The 16,519-nt window shown below is 48.5% G+C and overlaps 1 protein-coding gene across 7 annotated transcripts in view; it reads left to right on the forward strand.

The window, feature by feature from the left end:
• The window catches only part of CSMD2 (CUB and Sushi multiple domains 2), a 654,890-nt gene that overhangs the window by 181,238 nt on the left and 457,133 nt on the right, over positions 1-16,519 (forward strand). The gene's annotated exons all lie outside the window — the stretch shown is intronic.

The following is a 16,519-nucleotide window of genomic DNA, read 5'->3' on the forward strand; positions in this document are numbered from 1 at the left end:
TAAGGCCTGAAAATAAGTGGAAAGTGGTGCAAATAGCTGGACTGTTGAACTGCAAACAACTGGAAGTAAGGACTGCAAAACAACCAGAGCAGAGGCTGCATCTGGGGAGCAGAAGAGCCTCGGAGTGCTCACATCACCCACTGCCTCTGCAGTACTGGGTCCCTGCACTTTCTCCTCTTTCCCAACAAAGTGTGCCCAAGAGATCCTGGGGGATCTCTCATGAGCCCACAAACAAGACTGGTTCACCTGTTCTATTCTGATCACCTAAGTAACTTTTTCCCTCCCCTCCCATGCTCCACCATGTCACCTTCTCTCAGTTCTTCAGATAGGTTTGCATTCCACTACCTGAGCTTTGTACATGCCAGGTCCTCTTTCTGGAAGTTCCCCACCCCATCCTTCAGATCTTAGTTCCAATACCACTTTATCAGAGAGACAAGATCAGATTATCCTTCTCTATCTTCCTTCATTTCATCATCTTCAGTGAGAACAATGATTAGCATTTGCATATACTTGTTGAGCTTTCTGATGACTGCCTACCACCCCTACTAGACTCTAATCTTCTAGAGAGCAGGGCTTAGCACCTAGTTCAGGGCCTGACACGTAGTAGCTGCTCATAAATATGAGATGGATGGAAGGGTGAATGGAGGAACTGGAGTAATGGTCGAGTGGACAGAGAGTTCCTCAAAGGCACAAGCAAAGAAAATAAAGCAGCTGTCTTAATTGAGTGCCTACTGTGTACCTGGCCCTGGAACAAGTCATCCCTTTCTTGTTAATGCTTGGGATATATATGAATGAATCATTCTTCATCTCTCCAGGAAGTCAGAAGATCTTAATTCTTTCCTTTGTTCAGCCAGTGTTTCACTGTGAGACCTGACCTACTAGGAAACCTGTTAGGAAAAGACAAAATGTTCCTGCCAGTGCTTTGCACTGACAGCTACCCTTCCTGCAGCCTACCTCAGACAACAGCAAGGAAGGAGCCAGTGGCCTTGAGGCTCCAGTTTACCCATTTATAAGAGAGGGATTTGGGTTCTAAGATGATCCCTAAGGACCATGTCAGGTGGGATAGTCTGAGTCTGTGAAACTTCTCAGAAGGTTCCTTGTATCTTTATTCTGGAGCCGGTCAGGTTCCAGAGTCCCAGCCCCAACCAGAGTCGAGGGTTCTGGCCACTGGCGCCCACTGCCTTGGCCAGGAAAGGGTCCACAGTGAAGGCTCTCCCCTGGCTCCATGTCACTTGTTCTATCTACCAAGTTGCCTACACGAATCTCACAGATCTCTGAAGCAGGCACAGAAGCAAGACTCACACAGACACAGAAACCCACTAAGAAACCCCCCAAAACAACAATAGTTAATCTTTATAAATCACTGGCTAGATGCCTAGCATTGCTCTAAACTGAAGCTCAGAGAGGTTAAAGAACTTGCCCAAGGTCACATAGCTAGTAAGTCAGAGCTGGGCTTTGGACCCAGGCCGATGGGCTCTGGAGTCCCTGCTCTTAACCCCTGCATCATAGTCTGAGACACCCAGTCACACTCACCACCAGACACACAGGCTCACAAAAGTACACACACACATAAAACACACACAAGCTTTTCCAGTGAAGGCAACAAAATGGCTGCTGTCTCCCTTCTCTTTCCTTTCTTGTAGTGATTTAGGCTCTGTGGGATAAGAACTCTGCACAAAACCAGAAAGGGTCTCTTGGTACCAGTCGGTTTCTCTCTCAAACAGGTTGGCGTTCACAGTTGCTCTGCCAGCCAGGCTGGAAATGAGGCTTGGGAAGCACTGAGCCTTCAGTGCCCTTGGATACTGGTACCCACAGTAGGAGGAAGGGCAGGGCTATTTCTCAGCAGGTTGACGACTGCTTTGGATAGTAGCCGAAATGCCTCCTTTATCTCTGTCCCGTTAAATTCGAAGATGCCGTAGGAAACCTGTTAGGAAAACACAAAATAGGCTTGTCTGGCTCTCTGCACTGACAACCACCCCTACTCCACCCTGCTTCAGACACAACGAGGAAGGGAACCCGGGCAGCTGTGATGGGGCCAGGTCTTACTGGGCACAGCCACCCTGGGCATCTCACTGGCAGGGGATCTGGCAAGGGGTGGGCAAGGAGAACCTCAGAAAGACTGAGAAGGGCAAAGTAAACCAGCAGGAGAGACAGGAGCGTGTCAGATGGGCAAGCAGAGCAACAGAAATGTTGAGTTCAAGTCCAGGATCTTCCGGAAAGGTGTATGTACCTGCAATGATGGGAGGGTGGAGATGGCTGTGGTTGATCCTGACTCTGATTCTTATTGACTATGTGGCCTTGGACAAGTTACCTAACTCTCTATGTGTCAGTTTCCTCTTCTGTAAAATAGAGATGGCAATAGTACTCACTTTTTTTTTTTTTTTTTCTTTTGAGACGGAGTCTTGCTCTGTCGCCCAGGCTGGAGTGCAGTGGCACGATCTCTGCTCACTGCAAGCTCTGCCTCCCTGGTTCTCGCCATTCTCCTGCCTTAGCCTCCTGAGTAGCTGGGACTACAGGCGCCTGTCACCACGCCCGGCTAGTACTCACTTCTTAGAGTTGTTAAGTGGATTTAATGAGATAATTTTGCAAAGAGCTTAGTATGATGCCTGGAATATCATAGACATGCAATAAATGTTAGCTCTCATTCCTGGAAACGATGAGGATGATGAAGATGCAGCGGGCTCAGGAGAGACAGAAGGGTCTGTGCCAGGGCTAGGTGGCTCTTAAGCGTTCTTGCATTACCCCAGCCACTCTGAGTTTCTATAGTTCTTAGGTACGGTGTCCTCTCCTGGCCTTTGCATCTGCTGTTCTCTCCGCCTAGAGCACTCTTCCTTCCCTTCTCTGGATTAACTCCTGCGTATCCTTCAGGTGTCAAACTTAGACCTTACTCTGCCCAGTAAGCCCTTCCTGACCCTGACTCTGTAGGTCTGGCTGAAATGCCTTCTCTCAGAGTTCCTACGGCTGTCTATACAGCTCAGCATGACCTTTCTCGCCCTGGAGTGGGTTGTGGGTCTACCTGTCTGCCCTCTATGGTGTGTTGTGCTCAGCACCAAATCACCAGAGATTCACAGAGCCTGGAACACAGTGGGTGCTAAATAATATATTGAGAATGAATGAAATAATGACTCTTATGTTGGATAATAGAATATTGTCCCATTACACCCAGCTGCTTCTCAAAGACAAAATTTGAAGCACCAGACATAATGAGATGCTGAATGTAGTGGGGCCAAGAGTATAGGCTCTGGAGTCAGACTTCCTGTGTTGTAATCTCATCTCCTTCCCCAGTACCTGCATGACCTTGGGAAAATTGCTTAACCTTTTTCTTCCTCAAGTTCCTCATCCATATAATGGGAATAATAAAGTCTCCACCTTGCTGAGTTGCTGCAAGGATAAACAACACACTTAAAAGTTTTTAGACAGAGCTGGCCCAGATGAGCTCTCAGCAAGCCTTAGTCTGCCTTAGAGGTGATGCTCCACCTCATGCCTGCCCTTCCCACGTTGTGAATTGTGTCTGCCCCGACCGGGGCTCCTGCCTGCTTCTGTTGACTCTTTCAGTAGGTTATAGAAGCCGTTGCAATGTTTTTCTAATTTAATATTTATATCCTTTTATGTCCTGACCAAAAACAAATGGCCCAGGAGGAATGCTGGGGAGAGGGGACATCTGAGTTGAGGCTTCCAGTCCCACCATTGTAGGTCAGCGTGTGGAAGGGTTGGGTCAGGGCAGGGCATCTTAGGCAGAGGCAGCAGCAGGAGCAGGAGCTGGCAAGAGTACAGCTCAGTGCTCCTGCTGCAGCAAAGGATGGGGAGGTACAGTGAGGGGTTGGCAGGGGATTGGTCATGGGGTGCCCTGAGGGTCCCTGGGAGTTGCTTGGAATCTAGGCTGCAGGCAACAGAGCACCACTGAAGGCTTTGAGCAGGTGAAACCTAAGAGAGACTGCCCTGATGGAGGGATGGACAGAGGAGATTTGCTGGGTAATAGGGAAGGTATCTGAACATTCATGGGGTTGAATCTCCTGCTCCCACAGAGTCCTGTTCTGCCCTAATGGAGGGATGGATGGAGGAGAGTTTGCTGGGTAATAGGGAGGGTATCTGAACATTCATGGGGTTGAATCTCCTGTTCCTATAGGGTCCTATTCTTGCCTACTCATCTCCCTCACCACCCACACCCACTGGGCCTGTTTGCCCATCTGCCCACTCCCCACCCAGCCTGACTGCCAGGCTGGGAGTTCTATGGGAAGGGGGTCATTCCCTGCCAGCTCTTTACCTCCAGCACCCTGGACAGCATCTGGCTCAGAGTAAGTGGAAGTGTTTCCCTCCATCCTTTCTTGCTAACTTCCTAACCCTTCTCCTCTTAACTTTAACTTTCGTTTCTACTTTTGTCCCTCTCTGCCTCTTTGCTTGAATAACAGCCTGGGCTGCGAATCAATTTCTGTCCTCTGTTTCCCCTACACCCTCCCCCATATCCCATAAACTGCCACTTCTTTTCTGGAAAAGCTCCGAACTCTGCAACACTTGAGGAACCTAAAGGGAGGGGGTAAAGAACCAATATCAGTTGAACACCTTTCATATGCCAAGAACTATGCTGGGAACTCTATATGGATTCCTTCATTTACCTTTTAAAACAGCCCAAGGAGGAATGTATTAGCGTCCCACCTTATCAATGAGGAGTTCAATGAGCAGTTCAAAGTTGCCCAGTGTCACATTGTGGCAGAGCCAGAGGCCTCATCAAAAGAATGGTTCTCTAGTGGTGGAACCTCAGGCATTTGGATGGGGCAGCAGGAAAGATTTGGAATAAGGAGACCTTCCTGGACTACTTGCATCATGCCCTGGTGGTGTTGCCTCCATTGCTTCTGCCTTGGGTCAGGGATTTCTGAGCCACAGCCCTGCTCTGAGCTGGAATAGATTCTATGAACATCCCTGGGTCAGATGGTGCTCCAGGAAGGCAGAGAGAGCATCCCGCATCCTGCCGAGTTAGTGCTGCAATGGTGGGGTTGGAGCCAGGGAAGAAATGAGGCCAGAGGCCAAATCCCCAGGGCTAAAGTTACACCCTAGGCTGAGAATCTCCAGGGGCGTTCTGAGATTTTGTTTCCTCATCCCCACCCCCTTTTGGATCCATCAGCCTTTGTTTAAACCCATTTTGCCAAGTCCTCAATCATCTCCTGCCACTGACCCTGTGCATGTCTCTGGCCCTGGTCACAGCCCTTAGCCAAGACAGATGAGCTCCCCTTCTGGGTCTCACCGTGGCAAATGGAGACCTGCAGCCGTCCACATCCCGAGCTTCCTCTGAAAGTCGAATCAGCACATTCTACTCAGGTTAGACAGCAGCCCAGGTTCCTTGGCTCAGCATCAAAGGGTTGGGAATGATCGTCAAGTTGCCTTTGAGAATAGAGAAATGAAATGTGTGAGGATATAACTTTTAATGTAAAATGTGGTGCCCCCTGCATTTGGATGTCAGGAGGGATCTTGAGTGACATTTGTGGAGCTGCTGGGGTGAGCGTGTGAGGTCAAGGATACTCATTAGCCATGCTTAGAGGCAACGGTGGAGGGAGCAGGGAATTACATTGGTTCCACCTGCTGGGTTCTCCCTGTCAAGAGGGAAGCAGAGCTCAGATTCAGTTCAACATCCCCAAAGCAGGCCCACAGCCATGCACAGAGAGAGCATCCGCAGAGGCCACTGGAGCATCAGAGGAGTCCAGCCAGGCTGCACCAGCTTCCAGATGCCTTTCACCTGCTACAGAGGGGAGGCCCCCAGGTGGTTCCTTTCGATGGCACCTGTGTAGCATCATCTCTGCTTGGAATAAACCATGTTTTGGCTGTCAGGAATCTTATTACAGAAGGAATCCGGGTGGATGGCCAGACTTTGTGTGAGATTCCCTAACCTGTGGACTTGGGAAATTTGTGCACTCTTTTGTGTGTGTGTGTGTGTGTGTGTGTGTGTGTGTGTGTGTGTGTACACTTGGGAGAGGGATCTACTGAATGTCTTCTAATTCTGAAAGGGATCTATTCATTTATTTAAAATAATACCATGTATTATGTCCCTGATACTGTTCCAGGCACTGGGGATATAGCAGTGAACAAGACAAAGACTGTTTGTACTCTAACCCAGGAGACAGAAAATAAATACATGACTCTAAAGCTGTCAGGAGCCCTTTGATTACAGTAAGTGGATTCCAGTCTATGTGAGGGGTACGCCTGGATCCATTGCACCTTGCAGAGGAGGTCTGAGTGCAGGCTGGATACCCTCAGAGGCCAGGCCCTCTGATGCTGGGCATGGACCCTGGAAATAGACACAGTGACTCCTCCCAGTCCTCGTTCCTACACCTAGCCTGAGGCCAGCCTCCTGAAGGAAAGGGTGGGACTTGCCCAGCCAGGGGCAGTCTGAGCCGAGCTTTGTGCAGTGGGAAGTACCTGGCTTCAGAGTGTTGTGAGGTGAACTGGGTGGACGCATCAAGCATCTGGCATCATGCCTGGCTCAGGGTGGCTGTTCCGTCCATAGAGTACCCTCTTCATATGCCTTATTAGGGATACTCAAAGATGGAAAGTGTGCAGCCATCTGAGTGCGCTCTTGTAGAAGGGGCCAGGAAGCTCCAGTCCTAAGAAAATCATTCCTTGGAGATACTCCTTCCACTCTGTGGGACTTGGAGGCTTTAATGTGCAATGTAGGAATTAGATCCTGAGATGGGCCTTACCTGACTTTCAAGCTCATGCTCAAACACTTGCCATTGTTCTCCTGAGGTGTGCTTTATGTCGAGCCCTGTGCTGAGATGAATAACTCTCAGCCTCTGACCTTGGGACACTCACAGTTCTGTGCAAGCAAAGCACCTCTGCCACTGACTAGCCCCGGGACATCAAGCAAGTTACTTAACTTTCTCTAGGTCTCAGTTTCCTCATCTGTAAAATGGGGATAGTTGGAGTACCTTCTGGGACTTTTGCAACATATAAAGCACTTAACACAGCATTCAGTAAAACTTGCTCCTTGCGGACAGCCTGACTGGCTCACGTCCGTGTCCCTGGTACTTGGCCCCATGTCTGGCTCAGAGGAGCATTTCCAGAAGAAAGGCAGAATGAGCAAGCAGTGGGAGGAATCTCCTCTGTATGCTGCTGGGTTATCAGTTTCCGGAACCATGTGAGATTTGTGTGAACCCACGTGACCAACAGACAGTTCTTGCAGGCTGCTATAAAGCTATCGCCAACACCTGTCCCTATGAGCCGCTGCATTGTGTATTTGAGCCTTTGATATACTGGGGATGTTTGCCAAGGGAGAGAAATGTTATTGGACATTTTTCGTGGTTGTAAAGATTACTTCTTGATGAAAACACACACAAAGAAAGACTTACAAGCTGCCCTTAAGGTAGGCAAATGAATGATGTGTGTTTACAGCATCCAAGCCATTGCTCAGGGCTGTCAGCTCTGCAGACTCCTTGCAGGGGCTGAAGCAGAAGAAGGGAAGTGGCCAGCACATCCACGTGGCCGAGCAGAGGGCAGTTCTGTGCTCAAACTGCAGCAGCCCATTATTCTGATTCATCCCTTGACTCTTCCTACTCCTCTCAGCTTGTTGACGTCTTTCCTATAAAGACCAAGCCTTTTACCTGAGCTCTCTCCTGGTCACTCCCCATTCCCCAAACTAGAAGGCACCTTCTCCTGAGTGCATCTGCCTAGAGAGCCCGTCCCTGCTCAGGCACCCTGGGGGCTCTTCCTTTCTCATGTGGGAGTCCTGTCTCCCCAGCCAGATCTTACGTGCTAAAGGGCAGGGTGCCTGACCAGTCCTCTTAGGCTCCTTCTACCCTCAAGTGCATTTTCCTGCACTAACAGGCAGGCGAGAAAGAGAAGAGGAGAATCATCTCCCCAGGTGCACTTCACCTTCTCACTGCAGTTATCACACCCAGCTACCTTATACCCTGACCTGGGAGCCCCCTGGGGCAGGAAGCTTGTCTGGTTCAACCCAGGATCCCCTCAGGGTCTGCAGAGCCTGGGGCAGTTCATGGAGTAAATGAATATCTGAATGAATGAGTGAATAATGAAACCCAGCTTTAGCTTCTATGCTGACCCTTCCCCTATGCCATTTCAGACCCCATCTCCTGTGCAGGAAGCCCCCTTGGCTTCCCTAGTGGGTGGCAGTGTCCCCTCTCAGCTGTCTGCACTGCCTCCTCCTCTGAGTCTGCTTACTGGCATTGAGTGTTCTTCCTACTGTCAACACAGCTTGGGGACATGCCAGCGTGCTGGGCAACAGGCCCGGCACATCCTAAGGCAGATAGTGTGGGCAGGGGAAGATCCTAGCAGGGCTGGATTCTGGCAGGGCTAGGCCTGGGATCTGGTTGAGTAGAGGGTTAAAGAAAGACAGGGCCTGGGTCAGGAGGGGTGGCTGGGAGCTGACTCGGGGTCAGAGGCTGAGACCTACTTGCAACTGGGCAACCTTGGATGGATGGCTTACCCTCTCTGAACCTCAGCCGTCTCTCAGTCTGCAAGGGAGATGCCTGAATGGAGACTCAGTCTTTTAGCTGTGAGACTCGTCCTGCTGCTTCGGGTCCTGTGCTGAGCCTTGGAGAAACATCAGTAGATGAGTCAGTTGCGCTTGTGCAGGTCGTGGTCTGTGTGTTGGTTTCCTATGGCCGCTATAACAAATCTCTACAAGCATAATGGTTTAAGACAGCACAGATTTATTCTGTTACAGTTCCAGAGGCCAGAAGTCCACAATCAGTCTCACTGAGCTAAAGTCAAGTGTTGGCAGGGCTGATTCCTTCTGGAGGCTCTAGGGGAGACTATGTTTCCTTCCCTTTCCCAGCTTCGGAGAGGCCACCTACTTGGCTTATGGCCCCATCCTTCCATCACTCTGATCTCCCACTTCCACGGTCATAGCTCCTATTACTGACTCCAGTCCTCCTGCCCGCCTCTTATAAGGACCCTTGTGATTACACTGGACACATCAGGATAATCCAGGATGACCTCTCCATCTCATCCTTAACTCAATGATATCTGTAAAGTCTCTTTTGCCATGTAAGGCAACATATTTCCATGTTCTGGAAATCAGGGCATGGACATCTCTGGGTAGGGGTGAGGAGTATTATTAAGCCTGCCAGTGTGGTCGAATCTAAAACTATGAATCAAATAATCATCAAATAAATGAATTACTATGAACTCTAATGGTGCTAGCCACAAAGCAACACTGTGTTGTGAAAGCATCACAGGGACCTGGCTTAGCCTCAGGGACAGCAAGGGCTGGGCCACATTCCCCTCTTTCTTTTCTCCGTTCTCTCAAGCCCTGTTCATCCCACTGCCCCCTCTGCTGTCCAGAAGTCCCCAGGGAGTCCCTTTCTGCAGCCACCCACCACCCACTCCCACGGTGCCTGCCCCAGGCTGGGACATCCTTAAGGGGTGGCTGTCGTGAACGTTAGCAATGCTTTCACCTCCTAAGCAGCAGTCCTGTGAGGACTAGCTTCCCTAGGGAGTACCAGTGATGAAAATATCAATATTATAAGTATTTGTCTTCCGCCGGAAGAAGGATCCAGCTGTGATTTAGTCAGTTGTGCTGCCTCTCTCTAACCACCCAAATTCTCCTTTGCCTCTTTGGAAGACTTAGAGGAATAGATCTCATCAACTCTCCATGGTTCCCAGGGCACTCTGAGGAACCAAGCTGAGAGGGTGAAGTCAGGTAGAGTTTGGGCTCCTTGGAGGCACTCCCTCTCACCCACCTTCCAAAACAGGCACCCGCCCAACCTGCCGAAGGCACTTGAACTAATCCCACGTGGCCTTCCCAAGCTTGCAGAAAAGGCCAAGAAGTAATCAGCTGCTTGCCACTGTGCTCCACGGGGAAAACCCAGCTCTGTCCTTTCACGAGATGTGACTCCCAGAGCTGCTCGGAAGCTGGTGGCTTTGCTCTCACCCACGCACAGTGCAGAAAAGATATTGGAATGTGTCTGGCTTTGCACAAAAGCTGAAGCAACCAGGATCAGGGGACAGACCTGAGCCAGGCACGATGTTTCCCGAGGCCATGCAGATGTCCCAGCCTGTGAGCAGTGTCAGGGCTGGACCCAGTGGCTACCCCACCTGTGAGGCTGGAGGAAGATTGGTCACGGGCGTTGATTTCCATGAAGCCACCACACTGGCTCACCCATGCACGTGAGACACTTCTGCCGGCCTTAGGGAGTCTGGAGGTCACGGCTAATGTGGCCCAGGTGGGGCCTCGAGGGAGGACAAAGGCTGGTGTTCATCCACCGCATGTTAGTCGCGAGTCTTGCTCTCCAGGAAGGTGTCCTTGGCCGTGCCAGAAGTGTTGAAGGAGATCCTCTTAACTGCCAGTGACTTCCCACCAGTCCCAGCAGACACCGCAAGGGCTGCCATAATGATAATGATAATGGTTCTGGTAATGATCATTGCTCTCATTTGCTGAGTGTTTATGTTGTGCCAGGCACTGTGCTAAGCTCTTTATATGCACTACCCCAATTAATCCTCCCAGTAACCTGATTGTTATCATCCTGATTTTACTGATGAGGAAACTGAGGCAGAGGGAATTAAGCAACAATGCAGATGGTTGGTTGAGGAGAGAGGCAGCATAGGTTATGGTAAACAGAGCACACATTCGGGGGTTACACAGAACTGGATTCAAATCGAGAGTTTGCCACTTACCAGTTAAGTGACCTGGAAAATCACCTGCCTGCCCTGAGGCTCAGGGAAGCAGGAGGGAGCAAGTGGATACATATGGACATAGGGACCCCTCCCCGGGGGCCCATCCCTGTCCCTGCACACACCTGGACTCAGGTAGGCCCTGAAGGCTGGGCATGAGCCTCAGAGGAAGCCATCTCCCTTCTGAGGATGGAATGGGCTGGGAAGGAGAGCTGCCCTGTTGAGTGGGCATCTGATCTTTCCTGCCAGGAAGGGCAGGGGGCAGGAATGTGCCAGGAGAGCACCTGTAGTATCATCTGCTCCTGGGTGCCCAGGCCTGAGCTCAGTCTTGGGTGCCATTGGATGTCACTATGAGATCCCACAAGCTGGCCTTACTTTACGGGAACAGAGACAATGGGCAAGATCTGAAATGAGGGTGGGATTAGTGATTGCAGACGCAGGGATTCCTGAGGGAGGGAGAAAAAGAGGGAGGGGATTGAGTCTTGGGCACCATCACCATACGGGGCCTACTGTTGCCTAGAGGTCTGGTGTGTAAGAGCTGAAACTGTTCCACCTTTCTTCACCATCTGGAGCATACACACTTACTCACTCTTGTATTCATTCACCTAATGAGCCAGCCAGCATAGTGGCTAAGAGCACAGGCTTTGGAGTCAGATGGACCAAGCTTTGAATTTCTACCTTTTCATGAATTCTTAGTGTGATCTCAGGAAAGTCACTTACAATCTGAAGCATACGTACTCATTCATTCAGTCATTCATTCATTCATTCATCTAAGGAGCCAACCAGCACGGTGGCTAAGAGCACAGGCTTTGGAGTCAGATGGGACTGGCTTTGAATTTCTGCCTTTTCATGGATTCTTAGTGTGATCTCAGGAAAGTCACTTACAATCTGAAGCATACACATTCATTCATTCAGTCAGTCATTCATTCATTCATCCAAGGAGCCAGCCAGCACAGTGGCTAAGAGCACAGGCTTTGGAGTCAGATGGGACTAGCTTTGCATTTCTGCCTTTTCATGGATTCTTAGTGTGATCTCAGGAAAGTCACTTACAATCTGAAGCATACACACTCATTCATTCATTCATTCAGTCATTCATTCATTCATCCAAGGAGCCAGCCAGCATGGTGGCTAAGAGCACAGGCTTTGGTGTCAGATGGGACTGGCTTTGAATTTCTGCCTTTTCATGGATTCTTAGTGTGATCTCAGGAAAGTCACTTACAATCTGAAGCATACACACTCATTCATTCATTCATTCAGTCATTCATTCATTCATCCAAGGAGCCAGCCAGCATGGTGGCTAAGAGCACAGGCTTTGGTGTCAGATGGGACTGGCTTTGAATTTCTGCCTTTTCATGGATTCTTAGTGTGATCTCAGGAAAGTCACTTACAATCTGAAGCATACACACTCATTCATTCATTCATCCAAGGAGCCAGCCAGCACAGTGGCTAAGAGCATAGGCTTTGGAGTCAGATGGATCTGGCTTTGAATTTCTGCCTTTTCATGGATTCTTAGTGTGATCTCAGGAAAGTCACTTACAATCTGAAGCATACACACTCATTCATTCATTCATCTAAGGAGCCAACCAGCACAGTGGCTAAGAGCACAGGCTTTGGAGTCAGATGGACCTGGCTTTGAATTTCTGCCTTTTCATGAATTCTTAGTGTGATCTCAGGAAAGTCACTTACCTCTCAAAACCTTAACTTTCACATGTGTAAAATGAAAATAATAATGCCTAATTCACAAGGTTGAAGGTAGGGTCCAATGAGGTAGTATTGTAAATCACTTAGCAGAGTGCATGGCATGTGTAACTACTCAATAAATAATTTCAAAATCAATCAATCTCTCTCTCTCTCTCTCTATCTATCCATCCATCTATCGCACTGTCTAGTAGAAATGTGATCTAAACCTCAAATGTGAGCCATGCCTATAATTTTAAATTTCTAGTAGCCATGTTAAAAAACTAAGAAACAGGTGAATCAAATCCAGTAGTATACTTTATTTAACCCCATCTTTTCAATATATTACTATTTAAAAGTGTAACCAATGTAAAATGCAACATTTTACATTGTTGCTTTCATACTGTCTTTGAAATTGGGTGCGTGTATTATGCTTAAAGCACATTTCAATTCAGACCAGCTGCCTTGAACAGTGTGGCCATTCTCCAGGGTTTGATCCTTGTTTTGTTCTTCTCTGACCATGTTCTTTCTCCTGTGATCTCACTGACTCCCACCGTTTCAATTATCACCTCTAAGTGAACAATGTTGGGAGTGACTTACAGGCCCTACTCCAGAGAGCTAGAGAACAGACAGGATGTATCCAGAACATGCCAAGGGGGACATGTGACCGACAAGGTTGAAGGCTAGCAGAGGCCTGAAAAAGTAGCATCAAGGTGGTAAAGTCCCAGAACAAGCTGGGTGTATGAGTTTCCTATTGTTCTGGATAAATTATCAAAATTACCAACAATCACAGTTATAGTTAATCACAATTATAAAATTGTCACCAACTTAGTAGCCTAAAATAACACACATGTACTTTCTCAGTTTCTGTGGGTCGGGAGTCTGGGTATGGCCTTGTGGGTCCCCTGTGCAGGGTTTCAAAAAGCTGCTGTCAAGTGATGGCGGGGCTGCATTCTCATCTGGAGGGGGATCAATTCCAAGCTCATTCAGGTGTCTGGTAGGTGGATGTCAGGTGGAGACCACCCTCAGATTCTAGAGGCAGCTGTTTCATCCCGGAGGCCAACTTCAATTCCTTTACACATGGCTTCTCCAACATGGCCCCTTCCTTCATCAAGCCTGCCAGCAGGACGTATCTCTAATCTGCTAAGACGGAGTCTTACACAATGTAGCATAATCATGGTTGTGACATCCCATTCCCTTTTTCATGTTCTGTTGGCGAGAGGCAAATCACAAGCCTCACTCATACCAAAGGTGATGGGAATACACAAAGGCATGAACACCAGATGCTAGAGGATTGTTGGGAGTCACCTTGGGGGCCATCTGCTACCTGGAATTTGTAAAAAACTCTAAAGATGGACAGCAAGAGGTTAGGGGGCTTAAGACGCACCCCAGCTCCCATGTGAGTTCTAAATCAAGGAAGGATGAGATGCAAAGATAACTCACCCAATAGAACTCAAAGAACCAGCTTGATTCATTTCTAGACAGGCTCCCAGAAGTGTGGGACTATGACAAGGCCAGGATGGAAAGTGGGTGGGGCTTCTCATCTTCCTCCCAAAGAGGAGACCGTTAAACTCGTGGGGCAAGGCTGACCAGATTGACCCAGCTGGCCACACAGGGAAAAGGTGGGCCACAGGGAAGGGATGGTGTATTTTCCCCCCTAGAAGGCAGATTCAGTCAGAACAAAATGCAAGAGTCAGCCCCTTTTACTATTGCTGTAGTGACCCTGTTCCTAATAAAAAGCACTTGATAGATAGCAGGTTCTTGATAACTAGTTGCTACTCTTTTTCTTGAGGAACAAATAGGGGCAGGGACAGGGAGGAGAGAAAGAAACCAGAAGTGTCCTCTCCTGGATGGATGGGAGATAAGGACTTCCCTCAACACGCATAAAGGGAATTTTCAATTATGTTGGAGTAGGAAGAAGTGCCAGGTCCACTGCTAGGCAATCACTAACCCCTCACCCATGCACGGGAATTTATAGGCTGCTGAATGCTTTTGTGTCTGCTGACCCATTGGGTCTGTGTATCAGCAGCAGTGGCAGCAGGAGTTTAGAAGCGGGAAAGCTGAAGCTCAGGCTGTCACGTGGCCTTGCTGTCAGGTTGTGGGGTGGGACCTTGAATCCAAGTGCCCCAGTTCCCCAGCTAGTTCTCTTCCTACTCTATATTTTTCTGGTCACAGAATAAAGAGAGAATTCAACCTCTCTCTCACATGGGCTCTTATTTTTTATGTCAGTATTAGGGAAAGTTTAACAAAGACCAATAAATTAGTAGCTGGAAAGCATCTAGGGTCAGCTCAACATAGGCACACTAAGACCATGACCCATCATATTTTCCTTGCTTGTGATAGTTAGCCAGGGGTTGAAAATAGTCGCAGAGATGGGCAGCTTCTATGCTTTAGCATCTAAGAATACTCCTGCAGTGATGGGATCTCATCTGTGGTTTCTGACCGCCTTGCAGAAAACTGTCTAAGGAAGATGTGGCATCCTTCTGAGTCTCTGTTATCCTAGAGGATGGCGCTCTTCAGACCAGCCCTCCTTCCTTCATCTCAAGGTTTATCCTGCCCCATGGAGGTTCTTCTTCACAGACTGGAGGTCACAAAGTGCAAATAAAACTGAAACAAAAAATGTGACCTGAGATCTTCTCAGAGACCCATTGCCCCAAGTGAGGCATTGGCCCTGGGGTACCCCAAACCTATTGGCCCTAATCTCATTGGGAAGGCCCCCTGAGGTATTCCCTCCAAGATGGAAGCCCTGACTTCCTGGTTACAAGGAGTTAATATATTGTTTTTCTTTTTCTTTTTTTTTTTTTTTTGAGACGGAGTCTCGCTCTGTCTCCCAGGCTGGAGTGCAGTGGCCGGATCTCAGCTCACTGCAAGCTCCGCCTCCCGGGTTTACGCCATTCTCCTGCCTCAGCCTCCCGAGTAGCTGGGACTACAGGCGCCCGCCACCTCGCCTGGCTAATTTTTTGTATTTTTAGTAGAGACGGGGTTTCACCGTGTTCGCCAGGATGGTCTCGATCTCCTGACCTTGTGATCCGCCCGTCTCGGCCTCCCAAAGTGCTGGGATTACAGGCTTGAGCCACCGCGCCCGGCAATATATTGTTTTTCATAATACCTCTAGAACACCTGTTGGGTGATCATCATGGATGTTTGGCTGGGATTTGACTTGGGGAGTACAGAGGGGATGTGGATCACTATGGAGAGAAAGAAATCAATAGAGACACCTTTGTGGTGTAGGGAAGGAGCCTGGGTTCACCTGTGGGTGCAGGTGTGCTGGATGATGAAACAGGAGTATATACATGCATTTGTTCACACTGGGGTGTGGATGTCTACCTGTATGTGTAGAGCCTTGGAATTCAAGTCAGGCCTATCCTGAGAACCTGACATTCCCAGATCCTCAAATATCTTTATAGACTACCCCCGCTACTAAAAAAAAAAAATATCTGTGAAGTGTGTACTTAAGAAAAAATGTTTCGGTGACCTCTTCAGACCTTTAATGATTCCATAAATATGAGATCAAAGCCATTTATAAAATATTAAAATCAATTCTCCACTAAAATATATTCTCCTTTACATCGCCCCACATTATTATGACCAACACATTCACATGGAGTTTAAAGCTTCTAAGACGAAATAGAATCGTGATGAATAATAATGCCACGCCCCTATTAACTTCTCCTGTGGCAAGGGAAAACGCTTTGCGAAACGTTTAAACCTTTCCTCAATCTTAAAGGTCAGCTCGGCAGCCACAGGACTGCCTCCACCACCTGGTGCTTTATGGAAATGTTGACGTGGCTCCCAGCTGTAGTCTGAGCGCATTTCCACAGAGAGTCGTGGGATTCCTGGGCATATACTCACAACACTCTCAACCGCCTTTTTAGCTGTCACAAAAGTATTCATTCCCACTCAATGAGCAATTTTTGCCCTGGCTGAAGCACTTGCTGAAATGATTTCATAAATCATCTTTTTCTTGTTTTCAAACACTCGCAAATCAGAGCCACCATCAAATTCAACATCCACTCCTTAATTCACCCGCAGCTTCTATTTTCTTGCTAGAAACCATTACTTCCTTAGACTCCCTCGCTTACTTTTCACTTTCATTACCACCCTGGGCAGTTGGCTCTATTTTGTGAAATGATTTTTCACAATAAAATAAAGATTCTTATCACTTTACAGAGTTGCCACATAAACCCCAACAACAAACCCCCTAGAACCCAAGATCCTGAGG

The sequence above is a fragment of the Chlorocebus sabaeus genome, chromosome 20 (genome assembly GCF_047675955.1).
Source record: "Chlorocebus sabaeus isolate Y175 chromosome 20, mChlSab1.0.hap1, whole genome shotgun sequence".
Taxonomy (NCBI): Eukaryota; Metazoa; Chordata; class Mammalia; order Primates; family Cercopithecidae; genus Chlorocebus; species Chlorocebus sabaeus.